The following is a 9081-nucleotide window of genomic DNA, read 5'->3' as shown; positions in this document are numbered from 1 at the left end:
AAGGGATTGTTTAGTTTTTCAATCAGACAAACCACTAGCTCTCAACGGGAATTTTAATCAGAAGGATGGCTTGCTGCGCTGAGGCCGTCCCGGCGAGCAGAGCATTACTGACCTTTCCTCCACAGGAAATTTAAATTTGTATCATTTGGCTGGTTAGGATTCCTGCCATTTCCCTGTGGATCAAGATTAGAGATGAACTTTCAGGCTCAGTCATACACTAAAAACACAAACACATAAGCTGTGAAAAGCCAGAAGCAGAAGGATGTGTTTCCCCTGATGCAAAGGTCACCGCTGTTTCTGCTCATTCATCCCAGCTGACCACGGGTTCCTATGCCTACTGCCCTCATTTAGGGAACTCAAATTGGAAAATAGCCATACTTATGGGTCCTCAGCATGTTCACTGCATTAAGATTATCTGCTATATTTAACCCAGCTCCCTCATTTGTATGTTAAGAAAAAAATATTTCCCTTGTGACAGACTAGACCTAACAGGACATTTTTTTTAATGTGTAAATGAGGTTATATTTATCAGAATAGTTCTGGTTTGGTCTAGAAAGTTTCTGACTTGTAGCAGCTAGAGAAAGAGAAAAAAAAAAAGGTAAATATTCCTTAGAGAAATCTCTGCTCTCAAAATAAGCAATTTCATGGCACAAATCCATAAATCAGCTGTGTCATCAAGTATTAATTAAATAGGTTGGGGGGGGCGTCACACAGAGAACAAGATCCTCTACCACAATAAAGTCAGTAAAAATTAACTTCGCTGACCTAGTGACCATGATCTACAGGATTAAATTTGCAATTGTTTTTGTATTTCCTAAACTGAATTCACAAACTGATGTAATTATGAACCAAAACCATCTCTGGGATCCCACTGAGCATTCACTTAATGACTTAGGACGGAAAGGAAAGATTGAACGGTCTTATTCCAGAACCAAATATGAAGCAGATGTAATAATTAAAAAAAAAGACTCAGGACTAAAGGTTTATTAAATCTTACTTAAAAGGTGATTTAAAAGGTGATGTTGTCTGAAACCAAGGTGAGGCTACATTTCCACCTCAACACTTATCTCTAAATTAATCTTCAATTTAATTGGTTTAGCTACACTGTAGTATCTGATTCCAAGAGGATATCCAATTAACTATTGGGAAACTTCAGGAAAATACTTAAATCTAACTTGTAACTAACATATAGGTCTAGGTTAGGAAGCAGTTTAGAAATGCTTTTTAAATATTTATAAATTTGATAATCCTATATTTTATAATCTGTAGGATTATAAAATACTTTGACGTTTGGTCTTGAAAGGGCTGGGATTTTTTTGTTTGTTGTTTGTTCTTAAAGATAATTAAATCAGTGGGCTAGAGAATGTCGTATCTTGAAAGGCAGGTTTGATTATGCATTGTTTTTATGAATTGCCTTCCCAATGAAAATGAGTCACACAAATGAGAGAAAGGAAAAGCATTTCAGATTTCAGCTAGGTGCAAATGCACAACTGCTTGACACTCTTCTTGGAAAAGCAATTCCGATTTGACGTTGGCAGCATCATTTCTAGCGCACAATATCAAAAATACCTTGAGAGAATGGCTTGTTCTTCACAGCAGAAGAATATGCCCCAAATTGTTTTCAGACTGAACTTTCACAGCGTGTGAAATGCCATAGCATTATTCTAATGATTAAAAAAAAAAATGAAAAGTCAATAAAAAAAAAAAGAGTGATGCATTCATCCTTAGTTATATGCCAAAGGTGAAGAGATGTCTTCCTTTATCATAAGCTGGAAAGAAAAAAATGAGTAACTACTGAACCAGACACTGTGCTAAGCAAAGACATGTCCACGTAAGCTCGCATCTCCACGATAGACTTAAAAAACTGAGTCTCCAATTCACTGGTTCAAGGTCATACAGCTCAACGGGTCAGTGCCAGGGTTCGTGCCCAGAATTCAAATCCAGGTTGTGTCCCATTTCAAAGGCCCCTGTTCTCTCCACCCCATAATCAGACTGACTTGGCTCCTTCCAGTTGTGGGGCTTTCAACTCAATGACTGAGCTTAGCAGTGCTGAGAGGCTGAGCCTCCTGAGAACACAGGTGGTTGCTTCCTTCACCTCACCTGGCTCCCTTCCCCCACCACCCTGCCCTCCAGATTCTGGGCAGGACACTCCTGTCCTCCCACTCTAGGCAAGCGGTGCATGCAAAGAGATTTTAAAGTCACTCTGGCATAATTACCCTAATCAACAAAAACGAAGTGCAGCTCAATTAAACTTTTGAGGAGAAAAGATTGTGTGGGAGTTAAATCAAGTGTAAGGTCAGGTTTTTGTAAGGTGCTCCAGATTCTCTCACCTTGCTCTAATTCTTGCATATTTCAGCAGTCACTTTTTTCTTTCTTTTTTTTTTTTTTTTTGGTGACTTCACAGAAATAACAAGTCATTTTAAAAATCCCGAGATGGTTACAAAAGTACTGTTAACACACACTGTGCCTCCGCATATAGCCCACAGCACTGAGAACATTGGGATAAACTTGGAAGACTACAATTGCAAAGTTATTTTTAAATCTAAACCAGGTGATAATTTAAAAAAAAAAAAAAGGAGAAGAGGTGAGTGTTACTGAACCAAGTTAGATTTCTCAGTTTCCACATTGTTTGCATTGCTCCTTTCATTTCTGGCACTATCAGTGTCATAAGGGTTTGAACAAATCTAGAGCAATTATCCGGAAGGCCTCACACATGGGCTGACTTGATCATCCTGAGGCCTTTTATTCACCTCTTTCTTAAACATCAAGTGAAATGATTTACTTGTGCGGATTCTTCATCTCCTTTTAGAATGGTAATTTCAAAGTTTCTTGAGTAGTAGTACATCAGTGATAGCAAATGACTATTATCAAATTGTCAAACAGATGATATCTTGCACGATAACCCAACCGCCTGAAACCTTTGGTTATACGTACACAAAACAAAGAGCATGCTATTTTTAATTTAAGGAAAACTCATGGGCTTCCTGAACATTAACCATTATCCTTAAAAGACTCCTAAAATTTGGTCTAGGGTCAATGCCCTGCGTGCACGCAGTAGGTTCTCAATGCATAATCTGAATGACCCCAGGCAGTTTCAACCTGGGAAATTGTCCGAGGGAAAATATATACATAAAACAGCGACTGATTTCAAAACGAGACATGGACAAAATGCATATGAGGAATGCCACGTATGAGGCAGGCCTGCAGAGGGGCAACGAGACTTCCCAGGTACGCTGAATGCAAGGCTGTGAGTGGGGAGTTGCTCATTAGATGGCCCACATAAACATGCTTGTTAGTACAGATTTTTATGGAGCAACCAACTGCACAGAGGGCTATTATAAACTTCGATTATGTATCTAAATTGGTATGAATGGAACACTGCTTTAAAAAGCCGTGAGGTACATAATGTTTCGAGAATTTCTATAATTTTGGAAAGGTCCCCTCACAGGCTCACCCTCCTCCACCCCACTGCTTCAGATGTTTTTATTAAAGCTAGCAGCTCAGAGGTATGGTGAATGCAGACTTAAGCCCAATGGGCTCTTCTGTCTACCATGTTCAACCAAATAAAAGTTGGCTTTTAAGTTTTTTGCCAGCATACCCAATCTTTCAGATAGATCACAAAACCTTAAAGAGAGGAATTAATAGCATTTGAGGCTCTGTTACAGAATGAAGAATCTATAGTTGTGCGTTAAAAAAATAAAAATAAATAAATGTGTGTTTACCTCCAAAGCTATGAAAAAGTAAGCTGTACCGGTCACAAGAGATTTTTGGGAAAAAAGATCAAAAGAGGGCTAATATATACATTTTTATATGACAACAGAAGACAAGCCAAATTCTCAGCGGATCTTGTCAAAGCCAGTTTGCACAGCGGCTAGACAATAAATAAGGGCATTGTTAGCAAGTCAGGAAAACTCCTGCAGAAGTCTTTGAAAATTTCCCCTCTAGGTTCTCAATTTACCCCGGGGCAAAACAAAACCAACCCTTAAACCAAAAATACACACTAGAAACTGGACCAGGGTGGGGCGCCCGGGTGGCTCAGTGGGTTAAGCATCTGACTCCTGGTTTTGGCTCAGGCCATGATCTCAGGGTCCTGAGATGGAGCCTCAGTGGGGGGTCTGGGGGAGAGAGTCTCTCCCTCGGCCCCTCCCCCACCACACCCCCAATTTCATGTGTGCATGTGCCTGCGCTCTCTAAAAATAAATAAATCTTGAAAGAAAGAAAGAGGGAAAAAGAAGAAGAAAGAAAGAAGAAAGAAAGAAAGAAAGAAAGAAAGAAAGAGAGAGAGAGAGAGAGAGAGAGAGAGAAGAAAGAAAGAAAGAAAGAAAGAAAGAAAGAAAGAAAGGAAGGAAGACCCTGGACCAGGCATTGAGAGGACAGCCAAGCAGGTGTAATGAAGAGATGTAAACATGGTACATGGACATATTTTCTTCTCTTCAAGGAGAGAAAGAGAATGATGAAAGGGACCTCGTGTCTTATTAAGTATCCCTAACACAGATGCCTTATGGGAAGCTAGCTGTGGCTACGTGTAGCCAAGTTAACTATGGCCAATGACTGTCGGAGGGACGGCCTAGTTATGCTGTGTAGTTGAGGAGAGGCCCCCAGTTGCCGGCAGCCCCTAAAGATGGGAAGAACAACGTGTGGGTCACCAGACGTGGGTCCTTGGACTACAGTCAACCCCCTGCTTTCTACTCCGTGCTTGAGCACGAGCAGCCCAGAGGGGCGGGGGGTCAGCTGCAGCTCTTAGGAGTTGTGACAGCATCAGGGCAAAGAGGGAGCTAGAAGCCACTTTCTACATGACTTTTTGTCCTTGTGATTTATCCTTTGTTGCCAAAGATGCTGGCAACAATATGTAGCACCAACCAGTCTCTGGTTTTACTCTCCACCCCCACCCCAACCCCCCAGGAGAGGAGAGCAACCATATGCACAATGTACCTGGCCGTGCAAGCGAAGTCCACCTCTGGGGAGATGTGATGTGTAAGGGCATCGCGGGCCGGAGAATGTGATCAGGAATTCTGCTAATGAGCTGGAAAAAAAAAAAAAAAAGGTCTTCGAACGATCAGAGATGGCTACCTGCAAGAATGGGGGTAAGAAGGTTCTTCACGGTAAAGCAGTATCATGCTCTCAAAAGACATGACTTGAAACCATGACCGAGAACGTGACCTCACTCAGCCACAAAAAAAGGATCCTGCCAATGGGCTGTTGGTGTTTCCCCACCGGTTCAGGAGTCCCTAAACCAAGAATATAATGTGTGCGAGGGTCACAAAACAAACTCCAGAAATCCATTGAGACAGATGGGTTCTGTTATGGTGTCTTTTAATTCCTAAACTGTATTAAGTCCTCAAACTGGGAGCTAGAAAGCAAAACCAAGAAACTTGAATAATACAGACCAGGGCCGAAGATTACTAGCAAGGAGATGTAGAGTAAGAATCAAAATAAGGCTCTCCATACATTTTTTTGAAAGGGTGGGTGGATCTAGAAAGGTTCAGTCCACAAATGCGAAGAAGCATCGAAGCCTACAGATACATGATAATAGCTTGGTCTTGGTGGTTCTGTTTCTGGCCCGGGTTTGTTTTTACAAACTTCATATAAATCCGTCGTAGCTCTCTGAGCACCCTGTGGCCTCCTAAGATCACCATCTGGTTCTCAACACACAAAGGAGCCTCCTCTCATTAGCGGCCACACGAAAGCCAGCACGACACAAATGAGGGATCTCATCCCACTTTTCTAGTCACAGCTTAGGAACAATTGTCATTTCCAGCACTTCCTGTGATTTCTCTGCACGGTGGCCTGGCCCGGTGGGGGAAGGTGGGCTTTTTCAGCTGTGTATCCTCTGGCATTTCTGTTCTAGTCAATTTTAGTCTATGTGCTGCTGAAGGGAGCACCAAAGCGTTCCTCCAAAACAAGGAAAGATTTAAAGAAAACCTGAAGGGGGAAAAGAAAATAATCCCCATCTTTTTCACTTTGAGGGCTTGCTCCAGGAAACATTTAAAAAATGAATTTCAGGGTAGGGTATAGCTAGGCCACATTATACCAAATGTAATAGCGTATGTCCTTTACCCTAAAAAAAAAAAAAAATCAATTTGTCATGTTTAAGGACTGTTTTTCTGAACTACCAGTGAGTCGCTTTATGTGGCCTGCTACAGAATAATTAATATTCAATCCTAGGACTATCCTTGTCCCTTAGAAATTTTTTTCATTTTAACTTCAGTCACTTAGTATAGGAGCATGACACCAAAACTGCACATGAAACACTGAGAGTGACAAAACCCAAACGTCATAAATATGACAAAGTATGATACAGAAACCTACCAAATAATGCACAGTCCTGGTGAGCCGCACTCAAAGACATGTCATGAGGAAGCTCCTTGCGAAAGCCACTTCCCACGTTAGCTCGATTTCTTATACGCATGATGTCAAGAATCCACACCTGGAAATGTACCTCTGACTCCAAATAATTAAAGCAAACATTCTCTCTGACCTCCTTAGCCGACTGCACCCCACCATGAGGAGCAGCCCAAGAGAAAACAAATCACCCAAATATCCATTTACTTATTCCCTCATAGCTCTCGCCTTCCCTGACCCCCACGATTCCAATATTTCAGTGAACTAACTACCCTCTTCTCGAACACAGCTCAGCAACCAAGGAGAAAGGGACAGGTAACAAGTGACCATTACTGCCATGCCATGATCCTTCTTCTTCTTTTTTTTTTTTTTAGAGATTTTATTATTTATTCATGAGACACACACATTGAGAGAGAGAGGCAGAGACACAGGCAGAGGGAGAAGCAGGCTCCAAGCAGGGAGTCCGACGCAGGACTCGATCCCGGGCCTTCAGGATCACACCCTGGGCCGAAGGCAGGTGCCAAACTGCTGAGCCACCCGGGGATTCCCACCATGTTCCTTCTTAGATTCAATTGTTAAGTTTTTGCCTTCCCCAAGCTTCCCCATGGAGGCATTTTTTCCCCATTCCACACAGATGGCCAACCAAGTAAACATATCCAAAAGAAGTCGGCCCTGCTACTGAGCAGCAACAAGACAGTTCTTTCGCAGACTTGGGTCCCCCAGGATTTCAGCTCCTCTTCTTACACTGCTGTTTATTCGATCCAACACCTGACCTGGCATGCATCTCAGGCCACCTTGCCCTTCTTCTCTCCAAGAAGAGTCACGTCCTCGGAGGTTGAAAGCTAGCTTCAGCCTTTCTGCACCCAGGGTGCCAGCATGTGCTCAGTAGAAACCCTGTCGGGGGGGGGGAGCAGCCCGGGTGGCTCAGCGGTTGAGCGCCGGCTTCAGCCCAGGGCATGATCCTGGAGACCTGGGATTGAGTCCCACGTCTGGCTCCCTGCCTGGGGCCTGCTTATCCCTCTGCCTGTGTCTCTGCCCCTCTCTCTCTCTGTGTGTCTCTCATGAATAAATAAATAAAAATCTTAAAAAAAAAAAAAGATAAAGAAAAAAAAAAAGAAACCCTGTGGGTGGGACACCTGGCTGGCTCAGTGGTTGAGCGTCTGCTTTAGGCTCAGGGCGTGATCCCGGGGTCCTGGGATCGAGTCCCACATCCCTGAGCACAATGTCTCTGTCTCTCTCTGTGTGTCTCTCATGAATAAATAAATAAAATCTTAAAAAAAAAAAAAGAAAAGAAACAAGAAACCCTATGGGTGATGGTAACAGGGATGGCCATTCTCCTCTGGGCTCTGGTAGGGAGCCAGAACCCAGAACAGCCTCCTACTCAGAAACATTCAGACCATTTGGGGGGTTCACACTATACCCTAACGTAGGGGGTGGGAGGGGGTGGTGAACAAATGGGTTTTACCTCCCGTGTAATTCTGATCAGTTCAGGAGCCGCTGCCCGAAGCGCTGGGTTGAGAAAGGCAGTGAAGCCACAGCTGGCCTGCGAGAGGGATGGCGCCCTGATGGGTTAGGGACGCCTGCCACAGCCGGGCCCGTCCTAGCTCTACCCACGTGGCCGAACTCTGGACTTCAGGCCGCCCAGAGCCTGGCTACGGCTCGGCCCTCTCCTGGCCGAAGCCTTAGACCGGGGACAGACGGCGGCTCAGATCTTCCAGGCAGGGAATCCTACGTAGCCTTTGATAGAAAAGTTTGGTGAAAAAAAGAAATAAAAAATAAAAATTAAAAATCAAAAAATTTTTTAAAAAAGGAAATGTTTGGCTTAGAAGGCTCCTCCTGGTGACTCAGACTTACAGGTCACGGTGCCCCGCCTGTGCTCCCTGCCCTCGCTGCCAGCTTTGCCGCAGAAGCAAGAGTGTCAGATCCAGTAGATGCTGCGATCTCCTGCCCCCGGAGCCCCCCCTCACCCTTGCTCTCCCGTGGATCTCCGCCCCAAGGACAAGCCCAAGCCCAGCGGGAACAGTGGAGACTCGGTCCCCAACTTTTCAAACTCTGAAATCATTTGGTAAAACCTTGCACAGAGTCGTGTCGCAGGGGTGACAATCTCCCCCAAAGGGAGCAAAGCAGTGGTCTCGGCGAACTCGAAATAACAGATCAAACCGATCCATCTTTTGTTCCTGGTAGTGTTCCCCTCAGCTAGAAAAATTCCTTAATTTTTTTTTTGTGTGTGTGATGTAAAAGATCAAAGAATCATTTTCCTAATTCTCTCTTTTTTTTTTTTTTAAATTTTACTTATTTATTCATGACAGAGAGAGGCAGAGACACAGGCAGAGGGAGAAGCAGGCTCCATGCAGGGAGCCCAACACGGGACTCGATCCCGGGTCTCCAGGATCAGGCGTCTGGCCCAAGGCAGGTGCTCAACCGCTGAGCCACCCGGGCTGCCCTCCTTTTCCTAATTCTTATCTAAAGAAGCGTTATTACAAAGCAAAGTACAATCTCTAGCTCAATAATCGAATTTACTGTATTTCTGAGGCAATCTTCATCAACTTGCACTTCCCTAATCAAATTACACTGTTTAAAGAGGGAATTGGGCTTGTCCCCTCTGCATTACAAGGTAGCGCTAATGCACAGCTTTGCTCTCTCTCTGCCCCAACCCTTGCAAAACATTTATGCTACTTGGGACACTGCCTCACAGCCTCTCCTTCTGCTTGCTCTGACTGAGAGCAAATCACTTAGGCC

This window comes from Nyctereutes procyonoides, unplaced genomic scaffold (genome assembly GCF_905146905.1).
Source record: "Nyctereutes procyonoides isolate TBG_1078 unplaced genomic scaffold, NYPRO_anot_genome, whole genome shotgun sequence".
Classification (NCBI taxonomy): domain Eukaryota; kingdom Metazoa; phylum Chordata; class Mammalia; order Carnivora; family Canidae; genus Nyctereutes; species Nyctereutes procyonoides.
The sequence above is the reverse complement of the archived record's forward strand: the minus strand, read 5'-3'. Positions refer to the sequence as shown.